At 46.0% G+C, this 20,228-nt stretch overlaps 1 protein-coding gene across 21 annotated transcripts in view; it reads right to left on the reverse strand.

Moving 5' to 3' along the window:
• fars2 (phenylalanyl-tRNA synthetase 2, mitochondrial) overlaps nt 1-20,228 on the reverse strand; it is a 480,761-nt gene that overhangs the window by 261,214 nt on the left and 199,319 nt on the right. The gene's annotated exons all lie outside the window — the stretch shown is intronic.

A 20,228-nucleotide genomic window follows, 5' to 3' on the forward strand; every position in this document is an offset into this window, starting at 1 on the left:
CTTATCAGCTAGCCATGAGCATCATTGCCAGTGCAGTAGGAGTGGACTGCCTGTCCTCTTTCCCAAGGGCCGCATTTGGCCCCAGGGCTCTCCAGGCAATTTTCACTTTTTGTTTAGAGTTGATGAATTTGACTATGATCCTTCACCAACATCAGGAAATTCATAGTCAAACTGGCAACTGGACGGGACCAGTTGTTCTAGATGCAATTCTACAATATAAATATATATACGACAAAGCTATTAAAACCAAGTGACTGTATTTAATGCTGCACAAGTAGCCAGGTGGTCAGAGATTTTGCACTTCTAGAATATATTTTGTCAGAGAAAAAGGAATTGTAGGTTCATTAGCTGTTGTATCCTTTCAAATACATATCTTAACTCTTTTTCGCATACAGCTTCTGATCTTTGGAACTGAAGCTGCAGCCATAGATAGTACAGGTTCCCTACAATTTTGACCCAGCACTGGCTCAGAGGAGGCACACATAGCCTGCTACTGCATATAAATGAAGCTTAATTGTTCTCAGGCCGGGATGTCATAATTGTCAATTTTGTACTAGCAGTAATCTCCACCAAACAGCGAGCTGAGATATCTGCCAAACTAATAATGTTTTCAACTACCCACTGAACCTAACCCTACCTGTGATTAAAACATCTCAACACCAAGAGGTGGGCTGTGAAGTCATACTGTTTTCTGAAATTAATAAACTTCTGAAATTATACCCTCTAGTCACTGTTTTCTGAGATTAATAAACTTTACTAACAATGAATGTCAGGGGAAATTACCTTCCAATATAAAAATCAATAAACCAGATCTGTTGACCCAAAAATCCTCCACAGACAAATATGTCCAAATCATTATTAAGTAATTCTGATCAGAAATATTAAAATACTTTTCAAATTATGGCGTACTTTGATATGTCAAAACGTGAACCTTCATGGGATTCCTTAACACGCCAAGAATTTCTGTAGGATTTCTGCACAAAATAACATTTTCATCAAACATATTCTGATCTTTTTGTAATGATGTGAATTGAAAATAAGTTGAAATCTATACATTTCTTGTTCTCAATATTGTAAAGTAGAACTTAAGAATTGGAGGGAATACAACATATATTTCTCAATTTCTATTTTGCGCTAATAAGAATTAGAAATGCATGGACGATCACTTTTTTAATTTCCCTTATTAGATAGTAGAAAGTAATTTTAGACAACTATAAAGTACAATCCGTACTGAAATGTATTGCATAAAGAAACTTGGATGATTAGTTTATTTGATATTTGATTTTAACATGTATTCTTTCAGGTGCTTTTCTGTAGTTTTTCTTTTAAACGAAGAAGTAATTTCCAATTCTTTATATGAAAGCTTATTTTTGTGATCTACATATAGTATTTTAAGTCTATAGGTGCTCTTTTGTAGTTTTAGAGTCACAATCGAACACATGGACAACACACCTCCAGCACTTTTGCCAATCAGAGGAAGTAATATATAGGCTGCACAGGAAGTTTGGAAAACGAGAGACACAAGCTACACTTTCTGCTCAATATCCCTCCACCTCAAGTTTTCACAGCTGGAGTGATTTGGAATGAGGAATGATCAGGCTCAGACATGCCAATGTCCTTTCAACACCTACAAGTACCTGGCACTACTACAATCCAGTGCCCAACAACATCTTTTCTCCTTTTTTTTGTTCATTCTACATCCCCTGACCAAGACTGAGCCCAGGTCTGTGATCAAACCAATACAGCAGCAGTGCCAACGCATTGACATTATAGTATTACCACTGAAATTGAGATTGTGGTTACTGTCATTACGGCAAATATAGAACCAACCTGGGCTAATCAAGGGGAAATGTACAAGGTTCTCAATATATGTACCTGCAAGTACTGCACAATCTGTAATATAACAATTATTCATTCTATGTCCTGAGCAAGTATATAAACTTTTTGTAGAACAGAATAATAAAGTAAATTCCTTAAAAAAAATGTCAATATTGCCAATTCTTTTCTGGCTGTGGAATGTCCTCAACGTTGGGAGAGATTGTATACAGGTCGCAATGTGAACACCACATTGTTGATCTGTGCCTGTAGCTCTAAAAAGTGGGGACTGCTAACATTTGCCGCCTTCGGTACTGCAAGCTCCAGAAGAGCTTTGAAAAACCACTTCCTAATACAACTCACAGCTCTTCCAGCAGCAGTGCCTCCCCATTGATATTATTCTATTTCCATTAAAGTTGCAACTGTCGTTATTGGTATTGCTGTAATGTAAAATTATTAAATAGATATTAGGCTCAAACAGTAACTAGGAATGGCGGTGAACCATTGCTTCTGAGAAAATGGTTTGCACTATTGTTTACTAATCACTCTCAGCAGATAACAGTGTTCCATGAGTCATATAAGTGGACAGCAGAACAAAGACAGTTGCCTAATGATATAGCTATGACCAGGTGAGAAAGGTGTCTAGGGGTCTCTTTCGGCCTTCACCTGGTCTTACTGTAACAGGATTTAATTTTTAAACATACTGTGTTTTGAGCTCCCCCTTTGGTCAATCCTTGTTCACCACTTTCCAATTACAAGGCACAGTGGCGCAGTGGTTAGCACCGCAGCCTCACAGCTCCAGCGACCCGGGTTCAATTCTGGGTACTGCCTGTGTGGAGTTTGCAAGTTCTCCCTGTGTTTGCGTGGGATTTCTCCGGGTGCTCCGGTTTCCTCCCACAGCCAAAAGACTTGCAGGTTGGTAGGTAAATTGGCCGTTATAAATTGCCCCTAGTATAGGTAGGTGGTAGGGAAAATATAGGGACAGGTGGGGATGTGGTAGGAATATGGGATTAGTGTAGGGTTAGTATCAAATGGGAGGTTGATGGTCGGCACAGACTCGGTGGGCCGAAGGGCCTGTTTCAGTGCTGTATCTCGAAACTAAACTTAAACTTAAATAAGCACGAACAAACTTTCGTAGATTTAAAGAAGAAAAGTGACGTTTATTATAACTTAAACTTTAATTCGGTTAACACCTACAGCTACACGACGTACCCCACACTAGCATGCACACATGCAAAAGGGGCGTTAACACACATGCAAATAGGGAGAGAAAAGAGCAGAAGAAAAATAAAATGAAACGGTTTGAAGCAATCTCTGAAGGGGGTTTGTTACTGTGCTTCAAGCTCACTGTAGAGACCTTGATTGTAGGTAGTCTTTCTTTTCGTTGGGGCCCAGTATTCTTCTTAAACCTTGTTCACTGTTGGAGACTTTTCTCTCTTGGGGTTCACGTGTTTTCAATGGGTCTTCAGTTCCGTGAGAAAGAGATGGGAGCAGACAGGAGGGGCTGCACCGAGCCAGCCATGAGAGGTCGTTTTAGTCCAGGAGCAAACAGCTTTCTGCTCGTTTAAAACTCTGTGGCAAGTTCAAAATTCAAAAAAACTCCAACAGCCAGATAGTCGTGTGACTAAACTGGTCTGACCATGTCTGTTTGTGTATTCGGCCATCTTAGCAGTTAACCTGGAATGTGAGCTCCTCCACCCTCAATGTCTGGTAATCAAAAGTCCACTGTGGATTAAATTGGAGCAGGGAGTGGCCCCTTTGTCCTTTCCAAGCACTGTCTGTTACTACGCAAATGTCTTTCCAATTAACGGTTTGGTGTTTTTTTAAAAAAACAAGTTCCTTCTTTACTCCACTAACAGTTTAAAAATCAATGTTCATGTCACAAAATTAACGTGCCTCATTCTTGGCAGGTGGGGCCTGCATGACAATATCATAAAGCAAGGGTTTATAAACTGCCAAGGGTTTCTAACCTATAAAATGCCATGGTTCTCCTGATATTTTTGAACAAGGTAGCTGCTTGATTGAAACATATTTTCAAATGTAGTAATTCATTTTGTCATTTTTATTCATTAGCTAGACCTTCTTGTGTTTTTTTTTTATAAACATTGTGCCATGGGATCTCAGCTATATCCATGTACTCTCAACATTATACACCAACTGCAACAGAAAGAAAGCTAGCTAGCTAGACCATCAGCAATGCTGAACTGAACTCTGGCTTCTTGAAAGGGAATGAGGGTGGCCTGGTAATGACTCTCACTTAGATCTTTTTGGCTGGATTTTTGCGTCTCACCGGGCAGGGATCCAAAATACCGGCACTAGCCAGCAAGCCGGTTTCCCAACGCTGTTCCCGGCACTAGACATGTTCACCAGCGCGGGGGGACGGTGGCCCCATGATCCCGCTCAATGATTGAGGCCAATTAATTAAGGAGTTCATTACGAGCTTGTTAATGGGGAATGTTGTGATATTCACAGGGGTACACGTGCTGTCTGGGGTAGACCAGGTGAAGAGAGGCCAGTGTACAGTGGGGAGCCAGTCATGCCCACCCTAGGGAATTAGCTGGGCCCCCATAAAAGGGTGAAGAGCACAAAGGGAGACTCGGCCATTGGGAAACAGCTATCATCGATGCAGTGCAGGTGGTGGGGAGAGCGGACAATAAGTGTTTGGTCAGTGCAGGGGGTCATCACCCTCCTGGCATCGCAAGGGCATGAGCGGGGGCAAGGCTCCCAAGGACAACTGGACGGCCACCTGAGCAGAAGGAAGGCAGCAGCTGGCAACTGGGGCACGACTCTCAGATTTTGGGCCCAGTGGGGATGAGGAGTAACTCCCTCCACAGGAAGGGCGGAGCCCCGAGCATCAGGAGGGCATGGGAGAGGCACAAGAGGCAGAAAGGACACAGAGGCAATACACTTAACACAGGATCTACCAACAAAGATGGAGCTACCTGGAGATGACCGAGAACCAGTGCCACAGGAGACTGTGACTCTCCAGTCACCATGCCATGGTTGCCATGCCCTGCCAATGGCCGTCAAAGTCACTGTGGCCTTGAACTTCTTTGCTTCTGGCTCCTTCGAAGGATCAGCTTTGGATCTTGGTGGCATCTTGTAAACGACTGCACACAACTGCATCTTGTAGGTCCCTGATACCCTATTTGCCACAGCTGGACAGTACATCAGTTTATAAAAGATGGGGACTCACAGGCACAGAAAGAGTCGGTTTCACCATCATCGCTGGATTACCCTAGCTCAGAGAATCATCGATTGCACCCATATGATCATCAAGGCAACCAGAGACTGGCCATTGAGATTCATCAACAGAAGGGCTTCCACACCCTCAGCATTCAATTGGTCTGTGACCACAACAAATGTTTCCACCATGTGCACTCACTTTCCTGGCAGCTGCCATGACTCCTTCAACCTCCGCCAGTCCAGACTGCCACAGCTCTTCACTACAATCCCCCAAAGTCGTAGATGGATTATAGGGAACAAAGGATATCCCTTGAAGAGATGGCTGCTCACCCCTCTACGAGAGCCCGAGATAGAGGCACAGAGGCTATACAACCAAAGCCATCTGCTCACCAGGAGCAGGTTATCAGGCTTTTTTTTTATTTGTTCGTGGGATGTGAGCGTTGCTGGCTAGACCAAAATTTATTGCCCATCCCTAACTGCCTTGAGAAGGTGGTGGTGAGCTGCCCTCTTGAACTGCTGCAGTTCTTGGGGTGTAGGTACACCACAGTGCTGTTAGGAAGTAAGTTCCAGGATTTTGACCCAGTGACAGCGAGGGAATGGTGATATAGTTCCAAGTCAGAATGGTGTGTGGCTTTGAGGGGAACTTGCAGATGGTGGTATTCCCATGCATCTGCTGCCCTTGTCCTTTTAGGTGGTAGAGATCATGGGTTTGGAAGGTGCTATCGAAGGAGCCTTGGTGAGTTGCTGCAGTGCATTTTTCAGATGGTATACACTGCTGCCACTGTGCGTCGGTGGTTAAGGGAGTGAATGTTGAAGGTGGTGGATGGGGAGCCAATCAAACGGGCTGCTTTGTCTTGGATGGTGTCGAGATTCTTGAGTGTTGTTGGAGTTCACCCATCCAAGCAAATGGAGAATATTCCATCACACTCCTGACTTGAGCCTTGTAGATAGGCTTTGGGGAGTCAGGAGGCGAGTTACACGTCGCAGAGTTCCCAGCCTCTGACCTGCTCTTGTAGCCACAGCATTTATCAAGCTGGTTCAGTTCAGTTTCTGATCAATGGTAACCCCTAGGATGTAGATAGTAGGAAAATTCAGCAATGATAATGCCATTAAACATGAAGGGGAGATGGTTAGATTCTCTCTTGTTTGAGATGGTCATTGCCTGGTACTTGCCTGGTGCAAATGTTACTTGCCACTTATCAGCCCAAGCCAGGTTGTTCAGGTCTTGCTGCATATGGACAGTATCTGAGGAGTCGCGAATGGTGCTGAACATTGTGCAATCATCGCGAACATCCCCACTTCTGACCTTATGATTGAGGGAAGGTCATTGATGACGCAGCTGAAGATGGTTGGGCCTAGGACACTACTCTAAGGAACTCCAGCAGTGATGTCCTGGGACTGAGACGATGGACCTCCAACAACCACAACCAATTTCGTTTGCGCTAGGTCTGACGCCAACCAGCAGAGAGTTTTCCCCACATTCCCATTGACTTTAGTTTTGCTAGGGCTCCTTGATTCCATACTCAGTAAAATGCTGCCTTGATGTCAAGGGCAGTCACTCTCACCTCACCTCTGGGGTTCAGCTCTTTTGTCTATTTTTGGACCAAGGTTGTAATGAGGTCAGAAGCCGAATGGCCCTGGCAGAACCCAAACTGAGCATCAGTGAGCAGGCTTTTGCTAAGCAAGTGCTGCTTGATAGCACTGTCGACGACCCCTTCCATCACTTGCTGATGATTGAGAGGAGACTGATAGGGCAGTAGTTGGCCTGGTTGGATTTGTCCTGCTTTTTGTGCACAGGACATACCTGGGCAATTTTTCACATTGCCGGGTAGGTGCAGTTCCGGTGCTTGGTCCGGTTAAGTGACCGCCCACAATATACTCCTGCAAGGGTCCCACTCATTGGGCTGAATTTTGCCTCCTGAGGCAAGATCAGAGGCAGCGGTGCAGCGGGGGGGGGGTGGTGGTTGGCACAGTGAATCATGAAGGGTGACTTCGTTGGGGCCGAGGGCCTGTTGCCTCCCCGTCGCCCAGTGTCTTCCCAGGGCCGGGATTGACCGACGATGGTCTTCCCGCCCAGAAGCAAATTGAGACCCTTAAGTGGCCTATCAAGGGCCAATTAAGGGCTGCTTCCCACTGCCTCTGCTGGGATCTTACCAGTGGCTGGGGCGGGTGAGGGGGTGGGGGGGGATCTCTGTCGCGCTGGGAGGACGTCTTGTAACATGAAGCACCCTCCCTGCAGGCTTGGGGGGATGAGGGGACAGTCCCTCCTCCGTGGGCAATTTGTGGTCCATGGAGAACCCCCACCAGGAACAATTTTACCCGCAGGACCCCCCTCCCGCAGACTGAATGAGCACCCCACCACCCCCCTCGCTGGGGCCTTCCGCACTGGCCCCAGTGACCCCGCTCCAACTATCTCTGTTCCAAGTTAAAGGCCTGCTACCCGACCTGAACCCGACGATATGTGTCGGGTTCGGGTCACACTTCTGGGTCTGGCATTCAGGCTCGGGTCGGATAGGGCCGGATCGGACACGCTCTATCACCACCACAGGTAAGTGACTCGAATGTGAATTTACTTTTTGGACTTTAAAGGTAGTTTTGTTACAGTTATTTTAAGCTTGTGCAAGTAAGGAACAAAGTGAAAAATGGAAGGTAAGTTAACTGATGGTCGGCTCGGGGTCGGATGGGGCTCTGTCGGGTTTGGGTCGGGTCTCATTTGCAGACCTGAGCAGGCCTTTATTCCAGGGTACCACCGCTGGGCCTGGGTCCAAGGCCTCTGCAGTACCGGCAGTGGCCACCACTCCCAGTGGTGCTGCTGATACTGCTGAGCTGCCAGCGATCTGATTGGCCGGCAGCTTTTGGAGGCGGGATCCTTGTCCCTTTAAAGCCTTTGAAGGGATGGGGTTCCCGCCTCCTAAAACGTTTGACACAAAAAGACCAGAGGATTGCTCTACAGTGCCTGTGCTAATGGTGGGGGGATAGGCAGAAGTGGTGTCCCCCCCGCCTTTTCGGCCTGGCACCATGAGCCCCGCCTCCAACACAAAATCCAGCCCATTGTATTGGTCTGCTGGGCTCTCCATAGCATGGCCCCCCAGAGAGGTGTGGACCTTGAGGACTGTGAGGCTCTGGAATGCGACAACCCATCAGAGGAAGAGGAGGTGGTGGGAGAGGATGCAAAACACTGTGGTGCTCCAGTGACACCGGGAGGTGGCCAGGCATGGCGCAGGACTTTAAGATCTCATCAGGATATCATGAATGTCAGGGATCCTCTGATTCAGAAACGTTTCACTAAGCCGCTTGACCCAGGTTGAACAGCATAGTATGGAACTCACTGAGGTGACTGTGCTAACACTTCCATTGAAGACGCAACCTGGAACATGTAAACTCTTAACTCCAATGAAGGATCAACATCTGCCCAGAGGTTTTGCCATCACTGTTGAGAAACCCTAGATCTCCTTCACTACCTCATACCTCTTTTCTAATCCAGCAATCAATAAAAGGAGTCTCACACATGTGGCTTCGTGTCATTATTTACATTGTGCTAAGAAAGGAAAGCAGTGCATAGTTACAGCAAGAAGACACGCCAGTGACCCAAACAGTGCTTCGCCTGACACAGTGGCCTCCACATTCGGTCACTTCTACAGTGTTCCCCTTGTAGACTCAGACAAGATGGAGATGGCCTGCTCACGTGTCTCAGCTTGCAGCTGAGAAGCATGTGGCAGTTGCCTTCGTCATGGCTTCCCAATATAAGTCAGTATTCAGCATGTTGTCAGACGGGGTGAAGTGCAATACAGTCCCTTAATGAGCTCATTGCCCTCTGTGATCACCGTCTCCACCATGAGTGCCCATTTCGCCATGGCTGACTTTCTTGTAGTCAGCAACCTTGGCCATTTCTATCACAATCTCCTCTGTGGATATGACGATGTGAAGGTAGGGTACCCCCCTACACATTTGGGCCCGCTCTCAGGCTTTATGTGACCTTTTCTCCTGCAAAGAAAAAAGTGAGATAAGGCACTGCTGTCCTCTATGGCCAATGGCAGCTGCACCATTTCACTGGAGGGTGCATGCATCAGTGGTGATCGGTCCTCAGTAGCATTGGCTCTGAGCCATTCTGAGGGGTCAATAAGTGGCCTGTGCACACACCCCTCCCATGTTCAGGAGCAGCATTCCCCCTGAGGCTCCTCAGCTAGTGTGTCTGCTGGAGGGTGAATACCCAGAGGTCTCTCCTGAGGTTTGGGGGTAGCACTCACCTTGCCCAAGCATATCAGGTCATTGAACATTTTCCTGCACTAGATCAAAGTTTTTCTGACCAGCATTCTGCCGCTGACAGTGGCAGCAATGTTCATTCACATCTGCTTGGTCTGGGTGGGTGGCCTCCTCCTGCCATGTTCTGGGAACAGGACCTCCCTCCTCTCCCTCAAAGCCTCCAGAATCACGCCCAGGTTTGCATCTGAAAATTGAGGGGCTGCTCCAGGCCTCTGGCTCTCCTAAGATACTGTGGAAATGAAACTTTCTGTGATCCTTCACTGTGCAGTCACAGCAGTGAAACAGTGGTCACACTAATGGCTGCCATGGTGAGTTTAAATCGGGCCTGCACTCCATTTCTGCCCCCAAAGCCATTAATTGGCCACCAAACCCTGCAGGCGGGATTGGGTCCTGGAAACGGTCCTGATTTCCGTTGCCTGCCATCACAGCGAAAATCCAGCTCTTTGTTTCTGCTTTTAAGGAAAGTACTTGGCCTTTGCAGAGTCATTTCCCACAGCAACATGGCCAAAATTGCAGACTCAGTGGTGTAGGTGAATCACGAATATGAAACCATTACCTACCACACAATGGTGCTGGTTTTCTTATTGCTGTGTGTTAGGTGTCATCATTATGGTACATATAGTATGGCATGAGTGAAAAGATGATAAAGATTATAGTGACTTAGGACTTGAAAGTATATGGCATTAAATACTGGTTTATAGGAAAATCAGGCTTTCATGAGGAAATTACAGTGAAATATACATTATAAACCTTGAGATATAATGACATATATGTTCCTGTTCTGCTACCATATAGTTACTAGAGATACTGCGGTATGAGTCATACAATGCTGTATGCATTCAAACTCAACACACAACTTTTATCTGTATTATTCCATAATCTTAGGTATTCATAGACAGCTGAAGAAAAATCAGTTAAGAACATCACACCATTAAACAACTGAAATAATCAGGACAGGTGCAAGAATGCAAAATTTCAAAGGAAGCAACAATTTATACTGCATGAGAAAAGTGTGCCGATTGGTTAGCAAGTTGACTGATTGGTCGAGGCCTTTCCATGGAGAATGCATGAGGGAACTATTGTTCCCCACGCTTTTATTTAATTTAAAAAAGGCACAATGCCTGGACATGTTCTTTTTGCCTGCAGAGGACAGGTCTCTGCGTATGAATATATGTAGCTTCTAGCAGGCGTAAGTGAGCCACATTGCGAGACCAACTGATAATCTTAAATTGGTTGTTGGTGTAATTCTTAGCACACTCAGGATTGTTCAGTAAGTGTTGTCCAATTATGGAATCACATCTAATGTTAGACATTGTGTTCTGAGTTTTGCAAGTACGGGCTGGTTGGGTATGATCAGTACTCTGCCTATTGCAAACAGCCAAAGGGACAACCTGTCCTCTGCAGGCAAAAGGAACATGTCCAGGTGTTGTGTCTTATTTGAATTAAACAAAAACATGGGGGACAATAGGCCCCTGATGCATTCTCCATGGCAACGCCTCAACCAGAGCTGACTTGCCAACAAATCAGCACGCTTTTCTCATGCAGTATAAATTGTTGCTCCCTTTGAAATTTGGCACAGTTGTCTTGGTAAGTGCAATACGAAAAGCTTTGACAGCAGATCTCTTTTTTCAACAACACTCAAGTTCTGTACTACCAATCGACGGACTGAAATAATCTTTATTAATAAATATGAAGAATGCCTGGTTAAATTTTGTAACAAATTGAAATGTTTGAAAGAGGTAAAAGCTAGTAATTTTGATATCAAGATGCCCATTCCATCAAAAAAACTTTGTTCTTGCACCACCCAAATATCGGCTATTTCTGCGCCTGCCTCAGCTCATCTGCTGCTAAAACTCTCGTCGATGCCTTTGTTATGTCCAGTCTTGACTATGCCAATGTTCTCTTGGTCGGCTTCCCATCTTCCACCCGATGTAAACTTAAGCTCATCCAAAACTCTGCTTCCCATATTCTAACTTGTACCAAGACCCATTCTCCCACCACCCCTGTGCTCGTTGACCTACACTGGCTGATGGTCTGGCAACACCTCAGTTTAAAAATTCTCATCCTTGTGTTCAAATCCCTCCAAGGCGTTTCCCTCTCTACGTCTGTAACCTCCTTCACCTCTATAACCCCTCACACCAATATCTCTGCATTCCTCCAATTCTTGCCTCTTGTGCATGCTTGATTTTTTATCGCTCCACCATTAGCAGCCATGCTTTCAACTGCTTAGGCCCTGGCTGGCATCCTTCCATCTATGAAAGATGATGGACATGCAACCAACAATCCATTTAGGGGCCATGTCTTCTCTTGACGCACCTTTGCTGATGGCTGTGAAGGCCAATCCTTGAGAGGCAGGCTCTGCCACAAGTGCCACATGTAAAGCTGCCAAGTGATGCTGTGAGTTGTTGTTTTGGTGTTGGCAACTGTTGCCAAGCTGCTGTAGCCACTGGTCTTCGTGGTCGGGCGCAGCAGTCCACAGGATGTATCGCCATTTCCCTCTTTCACCAGCTAATGACAGGTGCGACAGTCGACATTTAGGGCCTTCATGTCACACTTGCATGCATCCTGGAAGCGGAGCTTTGGGCACACCACTGGTTGTGCGACCATCTTCCATCCTGCAGACATGTTCGATCCACCGAAGCTGCCTCTGCTTGATTAGTGCCAATACACTTGGAAATTTTGTCTATTGACAGGACGGCCACATTTGTGATTTTGTCCTGCCAGGATATACCCATAATGTGCCGCAGACAGTGAAGATGGAAATTATTGAGCTTCTTTTCCTAGTAGCTCTAAGTCGCCCATGTTTCACAGCCATACAACAAGGTGCTGAGAACACAGGCTTATAAAGCATTAGCTTGGTCCTAACTGTCAGCTTGGGTGTTATTCCATGCACATCTCACAAGTTGGCCAAAAGTGGCAGCTGCTTTCCTGATGTGTGTATCGAGCTCTGCATCAAGGGACAGATTGTCTGTCACCATGGACCCAAAGTAGAAGAATTTGCTAACAACTTGCAGTGGGGTGTTATTTAGAGTGCTCAGAGGCAGAGATGCAACACCTTGTCCCATGACCATGGTTTTCTTTACGCTTCTTCTTCTTCTCTTCTTTGGCCTCCTTATCTCAAGAGACAATGGGTAAGCGCCTGGAGGTGGTCAGTGGTTTGTGAAGCAGCGCCGGGAGTGGCTATAAAGGCCAATTCTAGAGTGACAGACTCTACCACAGGTGCTGCAGAAAAATTTGTTTGTCAGGCTGTTACACAGTTGGCTCTCCCCTTGCGCCTCTGTCTTTTTTCCTGCCAACTGCTAAGTCTCTTCGACTCGCCACACTTTAGCCCCACCTTTATGGCTGCCCGCCAGCTCTGGCGATCGCTGGCAACTGACTCCCACGACTTGTGATCAATGTCACAGGACTTCATGTCGCATTTGCAGACGTCTTTAAAGCGGAGACATGGACGGCCAGTGGGTCTGATACCAGTGGCGAGCTCGCTGTACAATGTGTCTTTGGGGATCCTGCCATCTTCCATGTGGCTCACATGGCCAAGCCATCTCAAGCGCCGCTGACTCAGTAGTGTGTATAAACTGGGGATGTTGGCCGCCTCGAGGACTTCTGTGTTGGAGATACGGTCCTGCCACCTGATGCCAAATATTCTCTGGAGGCAGCGAAGATGGAATGAATTGAGACGTCGCTCTTGGCTGACATACGTTGTCCAGGCCTTGCTGCCACAGAGCAAGGTACTGAGGACACAGGTTTGATACACTCGGACTTTTGTGTTCCGTGTCAGTGCACCATTTTCCCATGCTCTCTTGGGCAGTCTGGACATAGCAGTGGAAGCCTTTCCCATGCGCTTGTTGATTTCTGCATCTAGAGACAGGTTACTGGTGATAGTTGAGCCTAGGTAGGTGAACTCTTGAACCACTTCCAGAGCGTGGTCACCGATATTGATGGATGGAGCATTTCTGATGTCCTGTCCCATGATGTTCGTTTTCTTGAGGCTGATGGTTAGCCCAAATTCGTTGCAGGCAGCCGCAAACTTGTCGATGAGACTCTGCAGACACTCTTCAGTGTGAGATGTTAAAGCAGCATTGTCAGCAAAGAGGAGTTCCCTGATGAGGACTTTCCGTACTTTGGTCTTCGCTCTTAGATGGGCAAGGTTGAACAACCTGCCCCCTGATCTTGTGTGGAGGAAAATTCCTTCTTCTGAAGACTTGAATGCATGTGAGAGCAGCAGGGAGAAGAAAATCCCAAACAGTGTGGGTGCGAGAACACAGCCCTGTTTCACGCCACTCAGGATAGGAAAGGGGTCTGATGAGGTGCCGCTATACTGAATTGTGCCTTTCATATTGTCATGGAATGAGGTGATGATGCTTAGTAGCTTTGGTGGACATCCGATCTTTTCTAGTAGTCTGAAGAGACCATGTCTGCTGACAAGGTCAAAAGCTTTGGTGAGATCAATGAAAGCAATGTAGAGGGGCATCTGTTGTTCGCGGCATTTCTCCTGTATCTGACGAAGGGAGAACAGCATGTCAACGGTCGATCTCTCTGCACGAAAGCCACACTGTGCCTCAGGGTAGACGTGCTCGGCCAGCTTCTGGAGCCTGTTTAAAGCAACTCGAGCAAAGACTTTCCCCACGATGCTGAGCAGGGAGATTCCACGGTAGTTGTCGCAGTCACCGCGGTCACCTTTGTTTTTATAGAGGGTGATATTGGCATCGCGCATGTCCTGAGGTACTGCTCCCTCGTCCCAGCACAGGCAAAGCAGTTCATGTAGTGCTGAGAGTATAGCAGGCTTGGCACTCTTGATTATTTCAGGGGTAATGCCGTCCTTCCCAGGGGCTTTTCCGCTGGCTGGAGAATCAATGGCATCACTGAGTTCCGATTTTGTTGGCTGTACGCTTATAGACAAGGAAAACAAGTTATAGGCATGGGAGAGACAACCCATGAGTCTTTGTAGCTGAGTTTCCATTTGAGCGACTAGCGCAGAATCACCAGCATAGAGGAGTTCTCTGACCAGGACATGATGTGTTTTTGTCTTCACTTTCAGTCTTGACACATTGTAGAGTTTGCCGTCTGACTGAGTGTGCAAGTAGACTCCTTTCATATCTGCGGTGAAGGTCAGGAGCATGGAGGAGAAGATGCCAAACAGAGTGGGGTCGAGGACACAACCATGTTTCACTCCATTCTTCACTCTGAATTCGTCATAAGTGGAGTCATCAAACTGTACAGTGCAGTGTTGTCATGGAAGGAGCAGCTGAGACTGAGGAACTTCGGTGGACAGCCAATTTCCCCCAAAATGTTGTACAGTCATTCTCTGCTATCGATGTTGAATGCCTTAGTGAGATCTATGAAAGTAAGGTACAGGGGTATACTCTGTTCCCTATACTTCTCTTGTAGCTGGTGAATGGAGAAGATCATACTCACAGTAGATCTGCCAGCATGGAAACTGCACTGTGCTTCCGGGTACACTCAGTCTGCAATTAAATGGAGTCTTTTAAATATGACCCTAGGAAACGCCGTGATTAAGGAGTGAGATGCCCCTGTAGTTGTTGCAGTCTCCTCTGTCGCCTTTGTTTTTTGTATAGCGTGATAATTTTGGCGTCACGCATCTCCTGTGGAACAGAGCTTAATTTCCAGCAGAGAAGGAGAAGGTCATAAAGGTGTGGCAATAGATGGGACTTTCCATGCTTGAGCAGTTCGGCTGGAATTCTGTCCTTGCCAGGTTTCCTCTGTTCACTGGGTGTTCCAAGTCCTTCCCTCAGCTCCAGTGATTAGGGTTCTTCATCTAACTCCTCCATGACAGGAAGTTGTGGGAGTGTGTCAAGCACAGACTGGGAGATGTCCGACTCACAGAGTACAGCTCACAGTAGTGTTCAGCCCAGCGGGGCATCTGTTTACTTCTGTAGGTGAGTACTTCACCATCTGCCAACTTCAGGGGAGCAACTTTGGTGATGGCAAGGCCGATCGCCCTCTTATCCCTTCGTATATAGCTTGTAGATTTCCTTTGTCACAAAGTGCTGGAATTCCCTCGCTAAACCTCGGCGTCAAATTTTGTCTGATAACACTCCTGTGACACACCTTGGACTGTTTTTACTAGATTAAAGGCGCTATATAAATGCAAGTTCTTGCTGTGACTTAAAACTTCATCAAAAATTCCAGAAATCAATAACTTTCTTGTATGTCTGATTTTTTTTTTATGTTTATGAAAATATGGGATTAGCACAGCAAAATGGAATACTTTACCAGTTCAGGCACTGGTGTCAGCATCAAGACCCCCCCCCAGTCAGGAACAGTTCATCGATGCTCCCTTTACACACTCTCAATAATGACCTTGAAATTCCATGGGGCTTCCACAGGTCTCAGGTTGTTTCCGTTGGGGGTTCCACCAACCTCTATTTTGCTAACGCTGTTGGGGAGGGTTTAAACTAATGTGGCAGGGGGATTGGAACCAAATGAGGAGGTCAGTGGACAGTAAGGAGGTAGCAACTAAAGCCTGTAAGGAACTAGATAATGAAGTCAGCGTGACTAAGGGGAAGAGTAGACAGGGAGCAGATGATGAACGCAAAGGGACTGGTGGTCTGAGGTGCATTTGTTTTAATGCAAGAAGTGTAGTAGGTAAGGCAGATGAACTTAGGGCTTGGATTAGTACCTGGGAGTATGATGTTATTGCTATTACTGAGACTTGGTTGAGGGAAGGGCACAATTGGCAACTAAATATCCCAGGATATCGATGCTTCAGGCGGGATAGAGAGGGAGGTAAAAGGGGTGGAGGAGCTGCATTACTGGTCAAAGAGGATATCACAGCTGTGCTGAAGGAGGGCACTATGGAGGACTCGAGCAGTGAGGCAATATGGGCAGAACTCAGAAATAGGAAGGGCGCGGTAACAATGTTGGGGCTGTACTACAGGCCTCCCAACAGCGAGCGTGAGATAGAGGTACAAATATGTAAACAGATTATGGAAAGATGTAGGAGCAACAGGGTGGTGGTAATAGGAGATTTTAATTTTCCCAACATTGACTGGGATTCACTTAGTGTTAGACGTCTAGTTGGAGCAGAATTTGTAAGGAGCATCCAGGACGGTTTTCTAGAGCAGTATGTAAATAGTCCAACTCGGGAAGGGGCCATACTGGACCTGGTGTTGGGGAATGAGCCTGGCCAGGTGGTTGAAGTTTCAGTAGGAGACTACTTTGGGAATAGTGATCACAATTCCGTAAGTTTTAGAATACTCATGGACAAAGACGAGAGTGGTCCTAAAGGAAGAGTGCTAAATTGGGGGAAGGCCAACTATACCAAAATTCGGCAGGAGCTGGGGAATGTAGATTGGGAGCAGCTGTTTGAAGATCAATCCACATTTGATATGTGGGAGGCTTTTAAAGAGAGGTCGATTAGCGTGCAGGAGAGACATGTTCCTGTGAAAATGAGGGATAGAAATGGCAAGATTAGGGAACCATGGATGACAGGTGAAATTGTGAAACTAGCTAAGAGGAAAAAGGAAGCATACATAAGGTCTAGGCGGCTGAAGAAAGACGAAGCTTTGGAAGAATATCGGGAATGTAGGACCAATCTGAAACGAGGAATTAAGAGGGCTAAAAGGGGTCATGAAAAATCTTTAGCAAACTGGGTTAAGGAAAATCCCAAATCCTTTTATTCATACATAAGGAGCAAGAGGGTAACTAGAGAAAGGATTGGCCCACTCAAGGACAAAGGAGGAAAATTATGCGTGGAGTCAGAGAAAATGGGTGAGATTCTAAACGAGTACTTTGCATCGGTATTCACCGAGGAGAGGGACATGACGGATGTTGAGGTTAGGGATAGATGTTTGATTACTCTAAGTCAAGTCAGTATAAGGAGGGAGGAAGTGTTGGGTATTCTAAAAGGCATTAAGGTGGACAAGTCCCCAGGTCCGGATGGGATCTATCCCAGGTTACTGTGGGAAGCGAGAGAGGAAATAGTTGGGGCCTTAACAGATATCTTTGCAGCATCCTTAAACACGGGTGAGGTCCCGGAGGACTGGAGAATTGCTAATGTTGTCCCCTTGTTTAAGAAGGGTAGCAGGGATAATCCAGGTAATTATAGACCGGTGAGCCCGACGTCAGTGGTAGGGAAGCTGCTGGAGAAGATACTGAGGGATAGGATCTATTTCCATTTGGAAGAAAATGGGCTTATCAGTGATAGGCAACATGGTTTTGTGCAGGGAAGGTCATGTCTTACCAACTTAATAGAATTCTTTGAGGAAGTGACAAAGTTGATTGATGAGGGAAGGGCTGTAGATGTCATATACATGGACTTCAGTAAGGCGTTTGATAAGGTTCCCCATGGTAGGTTGATGGAGAAAGTGAAGTCGCATGGGGTCCAGGGTGTACTAGCTGGATGGATAAAGAACTGGCTGGGCAACAGGAGACAGAGAGTAGCAGTGGAAGGGAGTTTCTCAAAATGGAGACGTGTGACCAGTGGTGTTCCACAGGGATCCGTACTGGGACCACTGTTGTTTGTGATATACATAAATGATTTGGAGGAAAGTATAGGTGGTCTGATTAGCAAGTTTGCAGACGATACTAAGATTGGTGGAGTAGCAGATAGTGAAGGGGACTGTCAGAGAATACAGCAGAATATAGATAGATTGGAGAGTTGGGCAGAGAAATGGCAGATGGAGTTCAATCCGGGCAAATGCGAGGTGATGCATTTTGGAAGATCCAATTCAAGAGTGGACTATACAATAAATGGAAAAGTCCCGGGGAAAATTGATATACAGAGATATTTGGGTGTTCAGGTCCATTGTTCCCTGAAGGTGGCAACGCAGGTCAATAGAGTAGTCAAGAAGGCATACGGCATGCTTTCCTTCATCGGACGGGGTATTGAGTACAAGAGTTGGCAGGTCATGTTACAGTTGTACAAGATTTTGGTTTGGCCACATTTGGAATACTGCGTGCAGTTCTGGTCGCCACATTACCAAAAGGATGTGGATGCTTTGGAGAGGGTGCAGAGGAGGTTCACCAGGATGTTGCCTGGTATGGAGGGCGCTAGCTATGAAGAGAGGTTGAGTAGATTAGGATTATTTTCATTAGAAAGACGGAGGTTGAGGGGGGACCTGACTGAGGTGTACAAAATCATGAGAGGTATAGACAGGGTGGATAGCAAGAAGCTTTTTCCCAGAGTGGGGGATTCAATTACTAGGGGTCACGAGTTCAAAGTGAGAGGGGAAAAGTTTAGGGGGGATATACGTGGAAAGTTCTTTACGCAGAGGGTGGTGGGTGCATGGAACGCGTTGCCAATGGAGGTGGTAGACGTGGGCACGATAGCGTCTTTTAAGATGTATCTAGACAGATACATGAATGGGAAGGAAGCAAAGAGATACAGACCCTTAGAAAATAGGCGACAGGTTTAGATAGAGGATCTGGATCGGCGCAGGCTTGGAGGGCCGAAGGGCCTGTTCCTGTGCTGTAATTTCCTTTGTTCTTTTTGTTCTTTATTGTAAATTTTCAGCTCCAATGTGTCTCAGTCATCTATTACCTTGTGTATTCATGGTACCCAATAACAACAAAGGACTTCATCAGCATTTGCAATTCACTGTTGTAGCTTTAGAATATTCTCTTTTTAACATATGCCCTAGTCACCGTGTTTAAATTGCTTATATTATCAATAACATTGTATTTTAGCTAATTTATAGTTTGAATGCAACTTAAAATGTACTGACAGTTTCCAATAATGTGAAAATGAGTAGGTTGGAGTATTATTTTAAACAACTTGTTTTTGAATGAGTTTCAGTGACTTGCTAAATATAAAGAGTGTGTAGTCATAAAATGGGATTTTCTAATGTTCAGTGGACATGTATAAACAACTATTATACTCCATTATCAAACTCAGCTGCCTCTGAGCACCAGATGTATTGCTGGAAGCACTTTTCCATAATGCACAGTACCTCTGGTGCGCTCAGTTGATTAATCAAATAGCATGTTTATGTCATTTTTCAAACCTGCTTTAATTTTAATTACTGCCTGTTAAATATAAACACTTCCCACGTGAAAATGCTAATTCAACTGAACAGCTGAAGTACCAGCATTCCAATCTGAGATTCAGGAGGGTTTTAAACTCGCTGAGCGCACACAAAAAAAGTATTGTTTGGCACATTTGTTTGTGATCTATTACCAATAATTAAAAATGCAGTAGAATATGTTTCAGAATTAATTTGGCAGATACAAAAAAAAATCACCAATTACAGGGTTAACATCACATTTCCTCAGGTCATGCAGTGTCTTAGTTATTGGGTTTATGCTGTGCATCATATAGGCTATAAGACTATAAGCATCAAGTAAACCATGGTCATGGGACAAGGTGTTGCATGTCCTCCCCTGATCACACTAAATAACACCCCACTGGAAGTGGTTAGCAAATTCTGCTACCTTGGGTCCACGGTGACAGACAATCTGTCCCTTGATGCAGAGCTCGATACACGCATAGGGAAAACAGCTACCACCTTTGGCCAACTTGTGAAATGTGCATGGGATAACACTAAGCTGACCCTTCGGACCAAGCTGATGGTTTCTAAGGCCTGTGTTCTCAGCACCTTGCTGTGTGGCTGTAAAACATGGGTGACTTACAGCCACCAGGAAAAGAAGCTCAATAATTTCCATCTTCACTCTTTGCGGCGCATTATGGGGATATCCTGGCAGACAAAATCACAAATGTGGCCATCCTCTCAAACGCAGAACTCCCAAGTGTGAAGGCACTAATCAAACAGAGGCAGCTTCAGTGGATCGGACATGTCTGCAGGATGGAAGACGGTCACATACCCAAAGACCTTCTGTATGGTGAGGTAGCCGGGGCCAGACGGCCAGTGGGGTGCCCAAAGCTCTGCTTCAAGGATGCTTGGAAGTCTGACATGAAGGCCCTAAATGACAACTATCGCACTTGGGAGTCACTAGCTGGTGAAAGAGGGAAATGGCGACGCATCCTGTGGACTGGTGTGCACTAC

The sequence above is a fragment of the Heterodontus francisci genome, chromosome 2 (genome assembly GCF_036365525.1).
Source record: "Heterodontus francisci isolate sHetFra1 chromosome 2, sHetFra1.hap1, whole genome shotgun sequence".
In the NCBI taxonomy this organism is placed as follows: Eukaryota; Metazoa; Chordata; class Chondrichthyes; order Heterodontiformes; family Heterodontidae; genus Heterodontus; species Heterodontus francisci.